The 13,727-nt window shown below is 56.3% G+C and overlaps 2 non-coding genes across 2 annotated transcripts; one reads left to right on the forward strand and one right to left on the reverse strand.

The window, feature by feature from the left end:
- The first annotated feature begins 6,690 nt into the window (after positions 1-6,690).
- Positions 6,691-6,762, forward strand: TRNAG-UCC (transfer RNA glycine (anticodon UCC)). The gene has a single exon. It is a non-coding gene; the product is annotated as a tRNA-Gly (tRNA).
- A 370-nt stretch (positions 6,763-7,132) lies between these two features.
- TRNAE-CUC (transfer RNA glutamic acid (anticodon CUC)) lies at positions 7,133-7,204 on the reverse strand. The gene has a single exon. It is a non-coding gene; the product is annotated as a tRNA-Glu (tRNA).
- Between the last annotated feature and the right edge of the window lie 6,523 nt (positions 7,205-13,727).

The raw sequence follows: 13,727 nt of genomic DNA on the forward strand, positions 1-13,727 counted from the left end.
TGGGAGATGAGCAGGATAGGGGAGAGCGCACAGTGGGAGCTGAGCAGGATAGGGGAGAGCACAGTGGGAGCTGAGCAGGATAGGGGAGAGCACAGTGTGAGATGAGCAGGATAGGGGAGAGCACACAGTGGGAGATGAGCAGGATAGGGGAGAGCACAGTGGGAGATGAGCAGGATAGGGGAGAGCACACAGCGGGAGCTGAGCAGGATAGAGAGAGCACACAGCGGGAGCTGAGCAGGATAGGGGAGAGCACACAGCGGGAGCTGAGCAGGATAGGGGAGAGCGCACAGCGGGAGCTGAGCAGGATAGGGGAGAACGCACAGTGGGAGATGAGCAGGATAGGGGAGAGCACACAGCGGGAGCTGAGCAGGATAGGGGAGAGCACACAGCGGGAGCTGAGCAGGATAGAGGAGAGCGCACAGCGGGAGCTGAGCAGGATAGGGGAGAGCGCACAGCGGGAGCTGAGCAGGATAGGGGAGAGCACACAGCGGGAGCTGAGCAGGATAGGGGAGAGCGCACAGCGGGAGCTCAGCAGGATAGGGGAGAGCGCACAGTGGGAGATGAGCAGGATAGGGGAGAGCGCACAGTGGGAGCTGAGCAGGATAGGGGAGAGCACAGTGGGAGCTGAGCAGGATAGGGGAGAGCGCACAGTGGGAGATGAGCAGGATAGTGGAGAGCGCACAGTGGGAGATGAGCAGGATAGGGGAGAGCGCACAGTGGGAGCTGAGCAGGATAGGGGAGAGCGCACAGTGGGAGATGAGCAGGATAGTGGAGAGCGCACAGTGGGAGATGAGCAGGATAGGGGAGAGCGCACAGTGGGAGCTGAGCAGGATAGGGGAGAGCACAGTGGGAGCTGAGCAGGATAGGGGAGAGCGCACAGTGGGAGATGAGCAGGATAGGAGAGAGCACAGTGGGAGCTGAGCAGGATAGGGGAGAGCACACAGCGGGAGCTGAGCAGGATAGGGGAGAGCGCACAGTGGGAGATGAGCAGGATAGGGGAGAGCGCACAGTGGGAGATGAGCAGGATAGGGGAGAGCGCACAGTGGGAGCTGAGCAGGATAGGGGAGAGCACAGTGGGAGCTGAGCAGGATAGGGGAGAGCGCACAGTGGGAGATGAGCAGGATAGTGGAGAGCGCACAGTGGGAGATGAGCAGGATAGGGGAGAGCGTACAGTGGGAGCTGAGCAGGATAGGGGAGAGCGCACAGTGGGAGATGAGCAGGATAGTGGAGAGCGCACAGTGGGAGCTGAGCAGGATAGGGGAGAGCGCATAGTGGGAGCTGAGCAGGATAGAAGAGAGCACAGTGGGAGCTGAGCAGGATAGGGGAGAGCGCACAGTGGGAGATGAGCAGGATAGGAGAGAGCACAGTGGGAGCTGAGCAGGATAGGGGAGAGCACACAGCGGGAGCTGAGCAGGATAGGGGAGAGTACACAGTGGGAGCTGAGCAGGATAGGGGAGAGCGCACAGTGGGAGCTGAGCAGGATAGGGGAGAGCGCACAGTGGGAGATGAGCAGGATAGGGTAGAGCGCACAGTGGGAGCTGAGCAGGATAGGGGAGAGCGCACAGTGGGAGATGAGCAGGATAGTGGAGAGCGCACAGTGGGAGATGAGCAGGATAGGGGAGAGCGCACAGTGGGAGCTGAGCAGGATAGGGGAGAGCACAGTGGGAGCTGAGCAGGATAGGGGAGAGCGCACAGTGGGAGCTGAGCAGGATAGGGGAGAGCGCACAGTGGGAGATGAGCAGGATAGGAGAGAGCACAGTGGGAGCTGAGCAGGATAGGGGAGAGCACACAGTGGGAGCTGAGTAGGATAGGGGAGAGCGCACAGTGGGAGATGAGCAGGATAGGAGAGAGCACAGTGGGAGCTGAGCAGGATAGGGAAGAGCACACAGCGGGAGCTGAGCAGGAAAGGGGAGAGTACACAGTGGGAGCTGAGCAGGATAGGGGAGAGTACACAACGGGAGCTGAGCAGGATAAGGGAGAGCACAGTGGGAGATGAGCAGGATAGGGCAGAGCACAGTGGGAGCTGAGCAGGATAGGGGAGAGCACACAGCGGGAGCTGAGCAGGATAGGGGAGAGTACACAGTGGGAGCTGAGCAGAATAGGGGAGAGCGCACAGTGGGAGCTGAGCAGGATAGGGGAGAGCGCACAGTGGGAGATGAGCAGGATAGGGGAGAGCGCACAGTGGGAGCTGAGCAGGATAGGGGAGAGCGCACAGTGGGAGATGAGCAGGATAGGGGAGAGCGCACAGTGGGAGATGAGCAGGATAGGAGAGAGCACAGTGGGAGCTGAGCAGGATAGGGGAGAGCACACAGCGGGAGCTGAGCAGGATAGGGGAGAGTAGACAGTGGGAGCTGAGCAGGATAGGGGAGAGTACACAGCGGGAGCTGAGCAGGATAAGGGAGAGCACAGTGGGAGATGAGCAGGATAGGGCAGAGCACAGTGGGAGCTGAGCAGGATAGGGGAGAGCGCACAGTGGGAGATGAGCAGGATAGTGGAGAGCACACAGTGGGAGATGAGCAGGATAGGGGAGAGCGCACAGTGGGAGCTAAGCAGGATAGGGGAGAGCACAGTGGGAGCTGAGCAGGATAGGGCAGAGCACAGTGGGAGCTGAGCAGGATAGGGGAGAGCACACAGTGGGAGATGAGCAGGATAGGAGAGAGCACAGTGGGAGCTGAGCAGGATAGGGGAGAGCACAGTGTGATATGAGCAGGATAGGGGAGAGCACAGTGTGAGATGAGCAGGATAGGGGAGAGCGCACAGTGGGAGCTGAGCAGGATAGGGGAGAGCACACAGTGGGATGAGCAGGATGGGGAGAGCACAGTGGGAGATGAGCAGGATAGGGGAGAGCACAGTGTGAGATGAGCAGGATAGGAGAGAGCACACAGCGGGAGCTGAGCAGGATAGGGGAGAGCACACAGCGGGAGCTGAGCAGGATAGGGGAGAGCACACAGTGGGAGCTGAGCAGGATAGGGGAGAGCACACAGCGGGAGCTGAGCAGGATAGGGGAGAGCACAGTGTGAGATGAGCAGGATAGGGGAGAGCACACAGCGGGAGATGAGCAGGATAGGGGAGAGCACAGTGTGAGATGAGCAGGATAGGGGAGAGCACACAGTGGGAGCTGAGCAGGATAGGGGAGAGCGCACAGTGGGAGATGAGCAGGATAGGGGAGAGCGCACAGTGGGAGCTGAGCAGGATAGGGGAGAGCACAGTGGGAGCTGAGCAGGATAGGGGAGAGCACAGTGTGAGATGAGCAGGATAGGGGAGAGCACACAGTGGGAGATGAGCAGGATAGGGGAGAGTACACAGTGGGAGCTGAGCAGGATAGGGGAGAGCGCACAGTGGGAGCTGAGCAGGATAGGGGAGAGCGCACAGTGGGAGATGAGCAGGATAGGGGAGAGCGCACAGTGGGAGCTGAGCAGGATAGGGGAGAGCGCACAGTGGGAGATGAGCAGGATAGTGGAGAGCGCACAGTGGGAGATGAGCAGGATAGGGGAGAGCGCACAGTGGGAGCTGAGCAGGATAGGGGAGAGCACAGTGGGAGCTGAGCAGGATAGGGGAGAGCGCACAGTGGGAGCTGAGCAGGATAGGGGAGAGCGCACAGTGGGAGAAGAGCAGGATAGGAGAGAGCACAGTGGGAGCTGAGCAGGATAGGGGAGAGCACACAGTGGGAGCTGAGTAGGATAGGGGAGAGCGCACAGTGGGAGATGAGCAGGATAGGAGAGAGCACAGTGGGAGCTGAGCAGGATAGGGGAGAGCACACAGCGGGAGCTGAGCAGGATAGGGGAGAGTACACAGTGGGAGCTGAGCAGGATAGGGGAGAGTACACAACGGGAGCTGAGCAGGATAAGGGAGAGCACAGTGGGAGATGAGCAGGATAGGGCAGAGCACAGTGGGAGCTGAGCAGGATAGGGGAGAGCACACAGCGGGAGCTGAGCAGGATAGGGGAGAGTACACAGTGGGAGCTGAGCAGGATAGGGGAGAGCGCACAGTGGGAGCTGAGCAGGATAGGGGAGAGCGCACAGTGGGAGATGAGCAGGATAGGGGAGAGCGCACAGTGGGAGCTGAGCAGGATAGGGGAGAGCGCACAGTGGGAGATGAGCAGGATAGTGGAGAGCGCACAGTGGGAGATGAGCAGGATAGGGGAGAGCGCACAGTGGGAGCTGAGCAGGATAGGGGAGAGCACAGTGGGAGCTGAGCAGGATAGGGGAGAGCGCACAGTGGGAGCTGAGCAGGATAGGGGAGAGCGCACAGTGGGAGCTGAGCAGGATAGGGGAGAGCACACAGTGGGAGCTGAGCAGGATAGGGGAGAGCGCACAGTGGGAGATGAGCAGGATAGGGGAGAGCACACAGCGGGAGCTGAGCAGGATAGGGGAGAGTAGACAGTGGGAGCTGAGCAGGATAGGGGAGAGTACACAGCGGGAGCTGAGCAGGATAAGGGAGAGCACAGTGGGAGATGAGCAGGATAGGGCAGAGCACAGTGGGAGCTGAGCAGGATAGGGGAGAGTGCACAGTGGGAGATGAGCAGGATAGTGGAGAGCACACAGTGGGAGATGAGCAGGATAGGGGAGAGCGCACAGTGGGAGCTGAGCAGGATAGGGGAGAGCACAGTGGGAGCTGAGCAGGATAGGGCAGAGCACAGTGGGAGCTGAGCAGGATAGGGGAGAGCACACAGTGGGAGATGAGCAGGATAGGAGAGAGCACAGTGGGAGCTGAGCAGGATAGGGGAGAGCACAGTGTGAGATGAGCAGGATAGGGGAGAGCACAGTGTGAGATGAGCAGGATAGGGGAGAGCGCACAGTGGGAGCTGAGCAGGATAGGGGAGAGCACAGTGTGAGATGGCATGGGGAGAGCACAGTGGGAGATGAGCAGGATAGGGGAGAGCACAGTGTGAGATGAGCAGGATAGGGGAGAGCACACAGCGGGAGCTGAGCAGGATAGGGGAGAGCACACAGCGGGAGCTGAGCAGGATAGGGGAGAGCACACAGTGGGAGCTGAGCAGGATAGGGGAGAGCACACAGCGGGAGCTGAGCAGGATAGGGGAGAGCACAGTGTGAGATGAGCAGGATAGGGGAGAGCACACAGCGGGAGATGAGCAGGATAGGGGAGAGCACAGTGTGAGATGAGCAGGATAGGGGAGAGCACACAGTGGGAGCTGAGCAGGATAGGGGAGAGCGCACAGTGGGAGATGAGCAGGATAGGGGAGAGCGCACAGTGGGAGCTGAGCAGGATAGGGGAGAGCACAGTGGGAGCTGAGCAGGATAGGGGAGAGCACACAGTGGGAGATGAGCAGGATAGGGGAGAGCACAGTGGGAGATGAGCAGGATAGGGGAGAGCACACAGCGGGAGCTGAGCAGGATAGAGAGAGCACACAGCGGGAGCTGAGCAGGATAGGGGAGAGCACACAGCGGGAGCTGAGCAGGATAGGGGAGAGCGCACAGCGGGAGCTGAGCAGGATAGGGGAGAGCGCACAGTGGGAGAGGATAGGGGAGAGCACACAGCGGGAGCTGAGCAGGATAGGGGAGAGCAGAGCACACAGCGGGAGCTGAGCAGGATAGGGGAGAGCACACAGCGGGAGCTGAGCAGGATAGGGGAGAGCGCACAGCGGGAGCTGAGCAGGATAGGGGAGAGCGCACAGCGGGAGCTGAGCAGGATAGGGGAGAGCGCACAGCGGGAGCTGAGCAGGATAGGGGAGAGCGCACAGTGGGAGATGAGCAGGATAGGGGAGAGCGCACAGTGGGAGCTGAGCAGGATAGGGGAGAGCACAGTGGGAGCTGAGAAGGATAGGGGAGAGCGCACAGTGGGAGATGAGCAGGATAGTGGAGAGCGCACAGTGGGAGATGAGCAGGATAGGGGAGAGCGCACAGTGGGAGCTGAGCAGGATAGGGGAGAGCGCACAGTGGGAGATGAGCAGGATAGTGGAGAGCGCACAGTGGGAGATGAGCAGGATAGGGGAGAGCGCACAGTGGGAGCTGAGCAGGATAGGGGAGAGCACAGTGGGAGCTGAGCAGGATAGGGGAGAGCGCACAGTGGGAGATGAGCAGGATAGGAGAGAGAACAGTGGGAGCTGAGCAGGATAGGGGAAAGCACACAGCGGGAGCTGAGCAGGATAGGGGAGAGTACACAGTGGGAGCTGAGCAGGATAGGGGAGAGCGCACAGTGGGAGCTGAGCAGGATAGGGGAGAGCGCACAGTGGGAGATGAGCAGGATAGGGGAGAGCGCACAGTGGGAGCTGAGCAGGATAGGGGAGAGCGCACAGTGGGAGATGAGCAGGATAGTGGAGAGCGCACAGTGGGAGATGAGCAGGATAGGGGAGAGCGCACAGTGGGAGCTGAGCAGGATAGGGGAGAGCACAGTGGGAGCTGAGCAGGATAGGGGAGAGCGCACAGTGGGAGCTGAGCAGGATAGGGGAGAGCGCACAGTGGGAGATGAGCAGGATAGAAGTGAGCACAGTGGGAGATGAGCAGGATAGAAGTGAGCACAGTGCGAGCTGATCAGGATAAGGAATGAGCAGCATAGGGGAGAGCATACAGTGTGAGGCAGGGTAGGGGAGAGCACACAATGTGAGCTGACAAGCGGTATAGGGGAGAGCACAGTGACGGCTGAGCAGGAGAATGCACAGGGTAGGGTGTGAGCTGAGCAGTGAATGATTCCCCTGACATAAGCAGTACAGGATCCTGTTCCCAGCATCAGGCGTTGGTGGTATAGTGGTGAGCATAGCTGCCTTCCAAGCAGTTGACCCGGGTTCGATTCCCGGCCAACGCAGATTCTTTTCTTCCACAATTGCAGCTATACATTTTTTTTCCTCTGCATGGTAATAGTGATTCCTAATGACATATCAGGAAACACATATATATATATATATATATATATATATATATATATATATATATATATATATATTTGTGCTGATTCATGCATTGAGTTACAAAACACTCCTAGAAAGTGAAGTGAACCTGTCAGTGCAAGTCAGTAGAGATGCTGAGTGTTACAGAGGTCTGTGTCACACAGTAATAAACTAGCCCATAGGTAGATTTATAAAATATCAATTAAATGATAAAAATAAACTGAAAAGAATAAAGAAAGAAATTAAATAACTCAATTAATTATTTAATCAATAACAAAAAAATACTTCTTCCCTGACCGGGAATCGAACCCGGGCCGCGGCGGTGAGAGCGCCGAATCCTAACCACTAGACCACCAGGGAGTGTGAGGGAGGCTGGCAGTGCAAGTGCTGATAGCAGGAGTGCTCCTGTGTCCTGTACATTAGCTCATTACCTCTCTGTGCTCTGTGCTGTGCACACACTAATACAGAGTATACCCAGTGTCCTTCCAGTGTCACCTGTGCCACCCACTCACTCAGAAGGGTAACTGTACACATATAAGTAATACAGACACAATGGCTGTGTACATACCCTGGGGCTACAAGGCTTCAGGAAATTATCACAATAATATAGATCAAGTAAAAAATGTTCTCATAGAAAATATCAACCATGAGACATTTTATTTCTATTTACAGTGAAATAGTTTTATATATCATCCATTATCCAGCACCCAACATGGCATCTGTGTGGTCACTGCAGAAACTCCGGTGATTGCTGAATACCAGGATGTGATAGAGGACGGGCAATGTGTGCTGCAGGGGTGGCACCTGATATGCCGGCTGTCGGGATCCCGGCGCTCAGCATACCGGCCCCGGAATCCCAACAGCCGACATACCGACAACTATTTTCCCTCTTGGGGTGTCCACAGCACCCCTGGAGGCGAATAAATAATGTGACGCGCCACTGTGCCCGCAGCTTGGCGAGCGCAGTGAGCCCACAAGGGGCTCTTTTGTGCTTGCCCTGCTGCCGGTATACCATAGTACACCCGTGCTGCAGTCCCCCTGCCTTTTATGGGGTATGGGACTCATGGTCGACAGTGTCTAGGTCGACACATATTGGTTGACAGTGGCTAGGTCAACACTATAAATAGGTCGACATGAACAAGGTTGACATGAGTTTTTCATGTTTTTTTGGTGTTGTTTTCTTCGTAAAGTGACAGGGAACCACAATTAGTGCACCGTGACCCCTCGCATGGCTCGCTTCACTTGCCATGCTTCGGCAAGGTGCCTCTCTCTGCTACCGCTGTGCTCAGCACAGGTTACTATTTCCAATCGTAGTCCACGTGGATCGTAAAGTATGAAAAAGTTCAAAAAGAGTTCAAATATGTGAAAAACTAATTTTTACATGTCGACCTTGTTCGTGTCGACCTATTTCTAGTGTAGATCTATTCGCTGCCGACCAATGGGTGTTGATGTAATGGGTGTCGACCTAAGAGGTGTCGACCCAGATTCCGGATACCCCTTGTGTGTGTGCTCAGCCCAGTACCTGCTGATGAAAGGATGGGCAATGTGTGCTGCAGTCCCCCCTGCCTTGTGTGTGTGCTCAGCCCAATACCTGCTGATGAAGAGGACGGGCAATGTGTGCTGCAGCCCCCCCCCCCCCCCCCCCCGCCTTGTGTGTGTGCTCAGCCCAGTACCTGCTGATGAAGAGGACGGGCAATGTGTGCTGCAGCCCCCCCCCCCCCCCCCCCCGCCTTGTGTGTGTGCTCAGCCCAATACCTGCTGATGAAGAGGACGGGCAATGTGTGCTGCAGCCCCCCCCCCCCCCCCCCCCCCCCCCGCCTTGTGTGTGTGCTCAGCCCAGTACCTGCTGATGAAGAGGACGGGCAATGTGTGCTGCAGCTTCCCCCCCCCCCCCGCCTTGTGCGTGTGCTCAGCCCAATACCTGCTGATGAAGAGGACGGGCAATGTGTGCTGCAGTCCCCCGCCTTGTGTGTGCGCTCAGCCCAATACCTGCTGATGAAGAGGACGGGCAATGTGTGCTGCAGTCCCCCCGCCTTGTGTGTGCTCAGCCCAGTACCTGCTGATGAAGAGGACGGGCAATGTGTGCTGCAGCCCCCCCCCCCCCCCCCGCCTTGTGCGTGTGCTCAGCCCAATACCTGCTGATGAAGAGGACAGGCAATGTGTGCTGCAGTCCCCCCGCCTTGTGTGTGCTCAGCCTAGTACCTGCTGAAGAAGAGGACGGGCAATGTGTGCTGCAGTCCTCCGCCTTGTGTTTGTGCTCAGCCCAGTACCTGCTGATGAAGAGGACGGGCAATGTGTGCTGTAGTCCCCCGCCTTGTGTGTGTGCTCAGCCTAGTACCTGCTGATGAAAGGATGGGCAATGTGTGCTGCAGTCCCCCTGCCTTGTGCATGTGCTCAGCCTAGTACCTGCTGATGAAGAGGACGGGCAATGTGTGCTGCAGTCCCCCGCCTTGTGTGTGTGCTCAGCCTAGTACCTGCTGATGAAAGGATGGGCAATGTGTGCTGCAGTCCCCCTGCCTTGTGCATGTGCTCAGCCTAGTACCTGCTGATGAAGAGGACGGGCAATGTGTGCTGCAGTCCCCCGCCTTGTGTGTGCGCTCAGCCCAATACCTGCTGATGAAGAGGACGGGCAATGTGTGCTGCAGTCCCCCGCCTATATCGGCCAGTGGGTACCCAGCGTAACTCATTTTTTAAACCCAGCATGAAACTTGACAGTTAGGAGCTGATTGGTTGGTACTTTATCTGGTTGCATAGCCTGTATACTAACAATACCATTTATTTACATGTGTGTATATATTATAAAGATACTTTTTTTGTTTGTTTTGGGGGGGTTTGTGTTTTTGTTTTGTTTTTAAAGAGTCATTTTATTTATTCATTCATTTATTTATTTATATAGCCCTCTAGAGCGACCTACCCCTCCCTTTGTGCTGAATACAGCCGTCAGGAATAGACATGAATAGCTACAGGTGCAATGAGAGGGGAGGACAATTTAATTTGAGAAATATAAATATAACACAATTTTCTTTTGACATTTTCTGTTATTGTCAGATTATGTAAAGGGTATTTCCGTGGGTGAGGTGAGTGCCCAGCAGTGGCAGTGGGTGAGGTGAGTGCCAGGCAGTGGCAGTGGGTGAGGTGAGTGCCAGGCAGTGGCAGTGGGTGAGGTGAGTGCCAGGCAGTGGGTGAGGTGAGTGCCAGGCAGTGGCAGTGGGTGAGGTGAGTGCCAGGCAGTGGCAGTGGGTGAGGTGAGTGCCAGGCAGTGGCAGTGGATGAGGTGAGTGCCAGGCAGTGGGTGAGGTGAGTGCCAGGCAGTGGCAGTGGGTGAGGTGAGTGCCAGGCAGTGGCAGTGGGTGAGGTGAGTGCCAGGCAGTGGCAGTGGGTGAGGTGAGTGCCAGGCAGTGGGTGAGGTGAGTGCCCAGCAGTGGCAGTGGGTGAGGATTATTTCAGTGGGACAAGTATTAGGTATGGGAGTGATGATGAGTGAGGGGTAAATCAGCAGGTGAGGTGTAGGGTATTATTGGTAGGGGCCGCCAGGGCCATAACTACGTGTCTGCCAGGTGTGCCTGGCACACATCGCAGTTGCCCTGAGGGCGCAACGTCCAGCAGCTTGTAATGAGTCAAATAGACTCATTACAAGCCGCCTCTGCTCTGTGCGCCGCACTCGTGAGGAGAGCAGCAGCGCCGGAGGCAGCGGAGGAGGAGGGAGGGGGACTGGAGCCACAGCAGCGCTATGTCATTGGTAGTAGCGCCGCTGCAGCAGTCTCCTCTCCTTCCGTATTGGCTGCCCGGCGCTGCTGTGAATGCTGGGATGCGGTTCCTTCATCCCAGAATTCACAGCTGCAGCGGGCAGCCAATACGGAAGGAGACGAGACTGCTGCAGCAGCGCCTCTACCAATTACATAGCACTGCTGCGGCTCCAGTAATGTGTAAAAAGGGGAAGCTGTCTGCCGTTATGTATAAAAAGGGGACGCTGTCTGCCGTAATGTGTAAAAAGGGGACGCTGTCTACCGTAATGTGTAAAAAGGGGGGCGCTGTCTGCCGTAATGTGTAAAAAGGGGACGCTGTCTACCGTAATGTGTAAAAAGGGGGGCGCTGTCTGCCGTAATGTGTAAAAAGGGGGGCGCTGTCTGCCGTAATGTGTAAAAAGGGGGGCGCTGTCTGCCGTAATGTGTAAAAAGGGGACGCTGTCTACCGTAATGTGTAAAAAGGGGGGCGCTGTCTGCCGTAATGTGTAAAAAGGGGGGCGCTGTCTGCCGTAATGTGTAAAAGGGGCTCTACCTGGTGTAGTGGTGTTACTGTGCAGCGTAATTTGAATAATGGAGACTACTGTGCACCGTAGTATTAATTGGTATTATTTTGTGGCCACGACCCTTCCCCATGAAGCCACGCCCTATATATTTTTCACGCGCGCACTGTCCCTGTCTTGCATGGGGGGGGCGCCAATGCCGTTTCTTGTACACAGCGCTAAATGCCTAGTTACGGCACTGGGAGCCGCTATAAATTTGTTGCCCAAGGGCCCCTACTATCCTTAATCCGGCCCTAGGGCTTGGCAGTGGCTGTGGGTCTTGACAGCTGTATTTGTTGCTGTGACCCGTCCAGAGGCGTATCTAGGGTAGGGCGAGTGGGGCACGTGCCCTGGGCGCCCTGGCAGGCCCAGGAGAAGGGGTCGCCGCCGGCGTCCAGGGCATCATGCCCCACTCGCCCCGTTAACCCTAAATGTGAGGGGAGGAGAGAGCGCAGCGTCTCTCCCTCCCCTCACTGCCGCTGGGAGCACTAGCAGCGCTGCCAGCAGCGCTGCCGTGTCCGGTCTCCGGCGCTAGCCAATCAGGGATTGCGGACCGGCTCCTGATTGGCTGCCGGTCCGCGAGCTCTGATTGGCTAGCGAACCGCGCTGGCGTCCGGAGACCTGGAGCGGCGAGGGGGAGGAGAGGCGCTGCGCTGCGCTCTCCTCCCCTCACAAGAGGTAAGTGACGGGGGTCCGGCGGCGGCACGGGGGGGCCTGGCACTGTGGGGCATGTAACAGGCACTGTGGGGCATTGTATACAGCACTGTGGGGCACTGTAACTGGCACTGTGGGGCACTGTAAGGCATGTAACTGGCACTGTGGGGCATGTAACTGGCACTGTGGGGCATGTAAGTGGCACTGTGGGGCAATGTAACTGGCACTGTGGGGCAATGTAACTGGCACTGTGGGGCACTGTAACTGGCACTGTGGGGCACTGTATCTGGCACTGTGGGGCATGTCTCTGGCACTGTGGGGCACTGTATCTGGCACTGTGGGGCATGTATCTGGCACTGTGGGGCATGTATCTGGCACTGTGGGGCATGTATCTGGCACTGTGGGGCATGTAACTGGCACTGTGTGGGGCAATGTATCCGGCACTGTGGGGGGCAATGTATCCGGCACTGTGGGGCAATGTAACTGACACTGTGGGGCATGTATCCGGCACTGAGTGGGGCATTGTATCCGACACTGAGTGGGGCATTGTATCCGGCACTGTGGGCCATTTTCAGTGGCCACACCCCTTCTGGAGCGTAGCCATCTTTTCGGCGCGCACACATGCTTCTTTTAGTGTATTTTTTTTTTTTTAAAGGGGGGGGGGGGCGCCATTTTACATCTTGCCCTGGGCTCCGAAAACCCTAGTTACGCCTCTGGACCCGTCCGCCCACACTTCCAGGTCTCTGTCGCCAGGGCTGTCACAGCGCTGACATCTGCTGTGATACAATACAAGCACGGGCGACTGCCCCCGGCTCTCTCCTCCCCGTCCTCTGGAGTAGACACTGATGAGATGCGAGCTGTGTATTTTTTACAAGGTTACTTTTCTCTGATTTAAAATGAACAGGCTTGGAAGAGGGCACTGGGGCGAGCAGGGGCGGTAACGTGAAGCTTTGCCTAGGGCGCCTACAAACCTAGCACAGGCCCTGGTTCAGGAATGTAGTGCAGTGTATACAGAGGACAGGGATGTGTTGCAGAATATGGGGCCTAATTCAGATCTGATTGCGCAGAAAATTTGTTAGCTAATGGGCAAAACCATGGGGTAAATTTACTAAGATGGGAGTTCTATTTTAGATGGGATGTTGCCCATAGCAACCAATCAGCTTTTACGTCTCATTTATCTAGCACCTTCTAGAAGATAATACTTGGAATCTGATTGGTTGCTATGGGCAACATCCCATCTTAAATAGAACTCCCATCTTAGTAAATTTACCCCCATGTGCAGTGCAGGTGGGGCAGATGTAACATGTGCAGAGAGAGTTAGATTTGGGTGGGGTGTATTCATAGTGAAATCTAAATTGCAGTGTAAACATAAAGCAGCCAGTATTTACCCTGCACAGAAACAATATAACCCACCCAAATCTAACGCTCTCTGCACATGTTACATCTGCCCCTCCTGCAGTGCAGATGGTTTTGCCCATTAGCTAACAAATTTCCTGCCGCAATCAGATCTGAATTAGCCCCATGGAGCGGTCAAGGATGTTGTTTTTTTCCTGTGGGGGCAGTGTCTTATTTTTTGTTACTTTGGGGGAATGGTGGTGGGGGGTAATGGGGCACTCCAAATATTCTTGCACCAGATGCTAGTAGACCTGGGTCGGCGCTGCTGATAGCCGTACATTAGCCAACGCCAGCTGTAAATCTAGTGAAGTTTCTGTTTTGTCAATTCAAGAAGATGATTACTGGTGGCAGAGGCAGATTGGCCCACCGGGGTAACAGTTGTGTTTCCGCTGGGCCTGTCCCATTCTCCCCCTGTCAGGCCGGTTCCCCCTGCATCTGCCGGCCACACTTCCTTGATTTGTGTTCCACTGTGGAACATAAACCAGAAGCTATCATCTGCTCCAGCTAGCAGGTGCTTCCAGGAGACCGCCGGTCACATGACCTCCACCT

This window comes from Pseudophryne corroboree, chromosome 8 (assembly GCF_028390025.1).
Source record: "Pseudophryne corroboree isolate aPseCor3 chromosome 8, aPseCor3.hap2, whole genome shotgun sequence".
Taxonomy (NCBI): Eukaryota; Metazoa; Chordata; class Amphibia; order Anura; family Myobatrachidae; genus Pseudophryne; species Pseudophryne corroboree.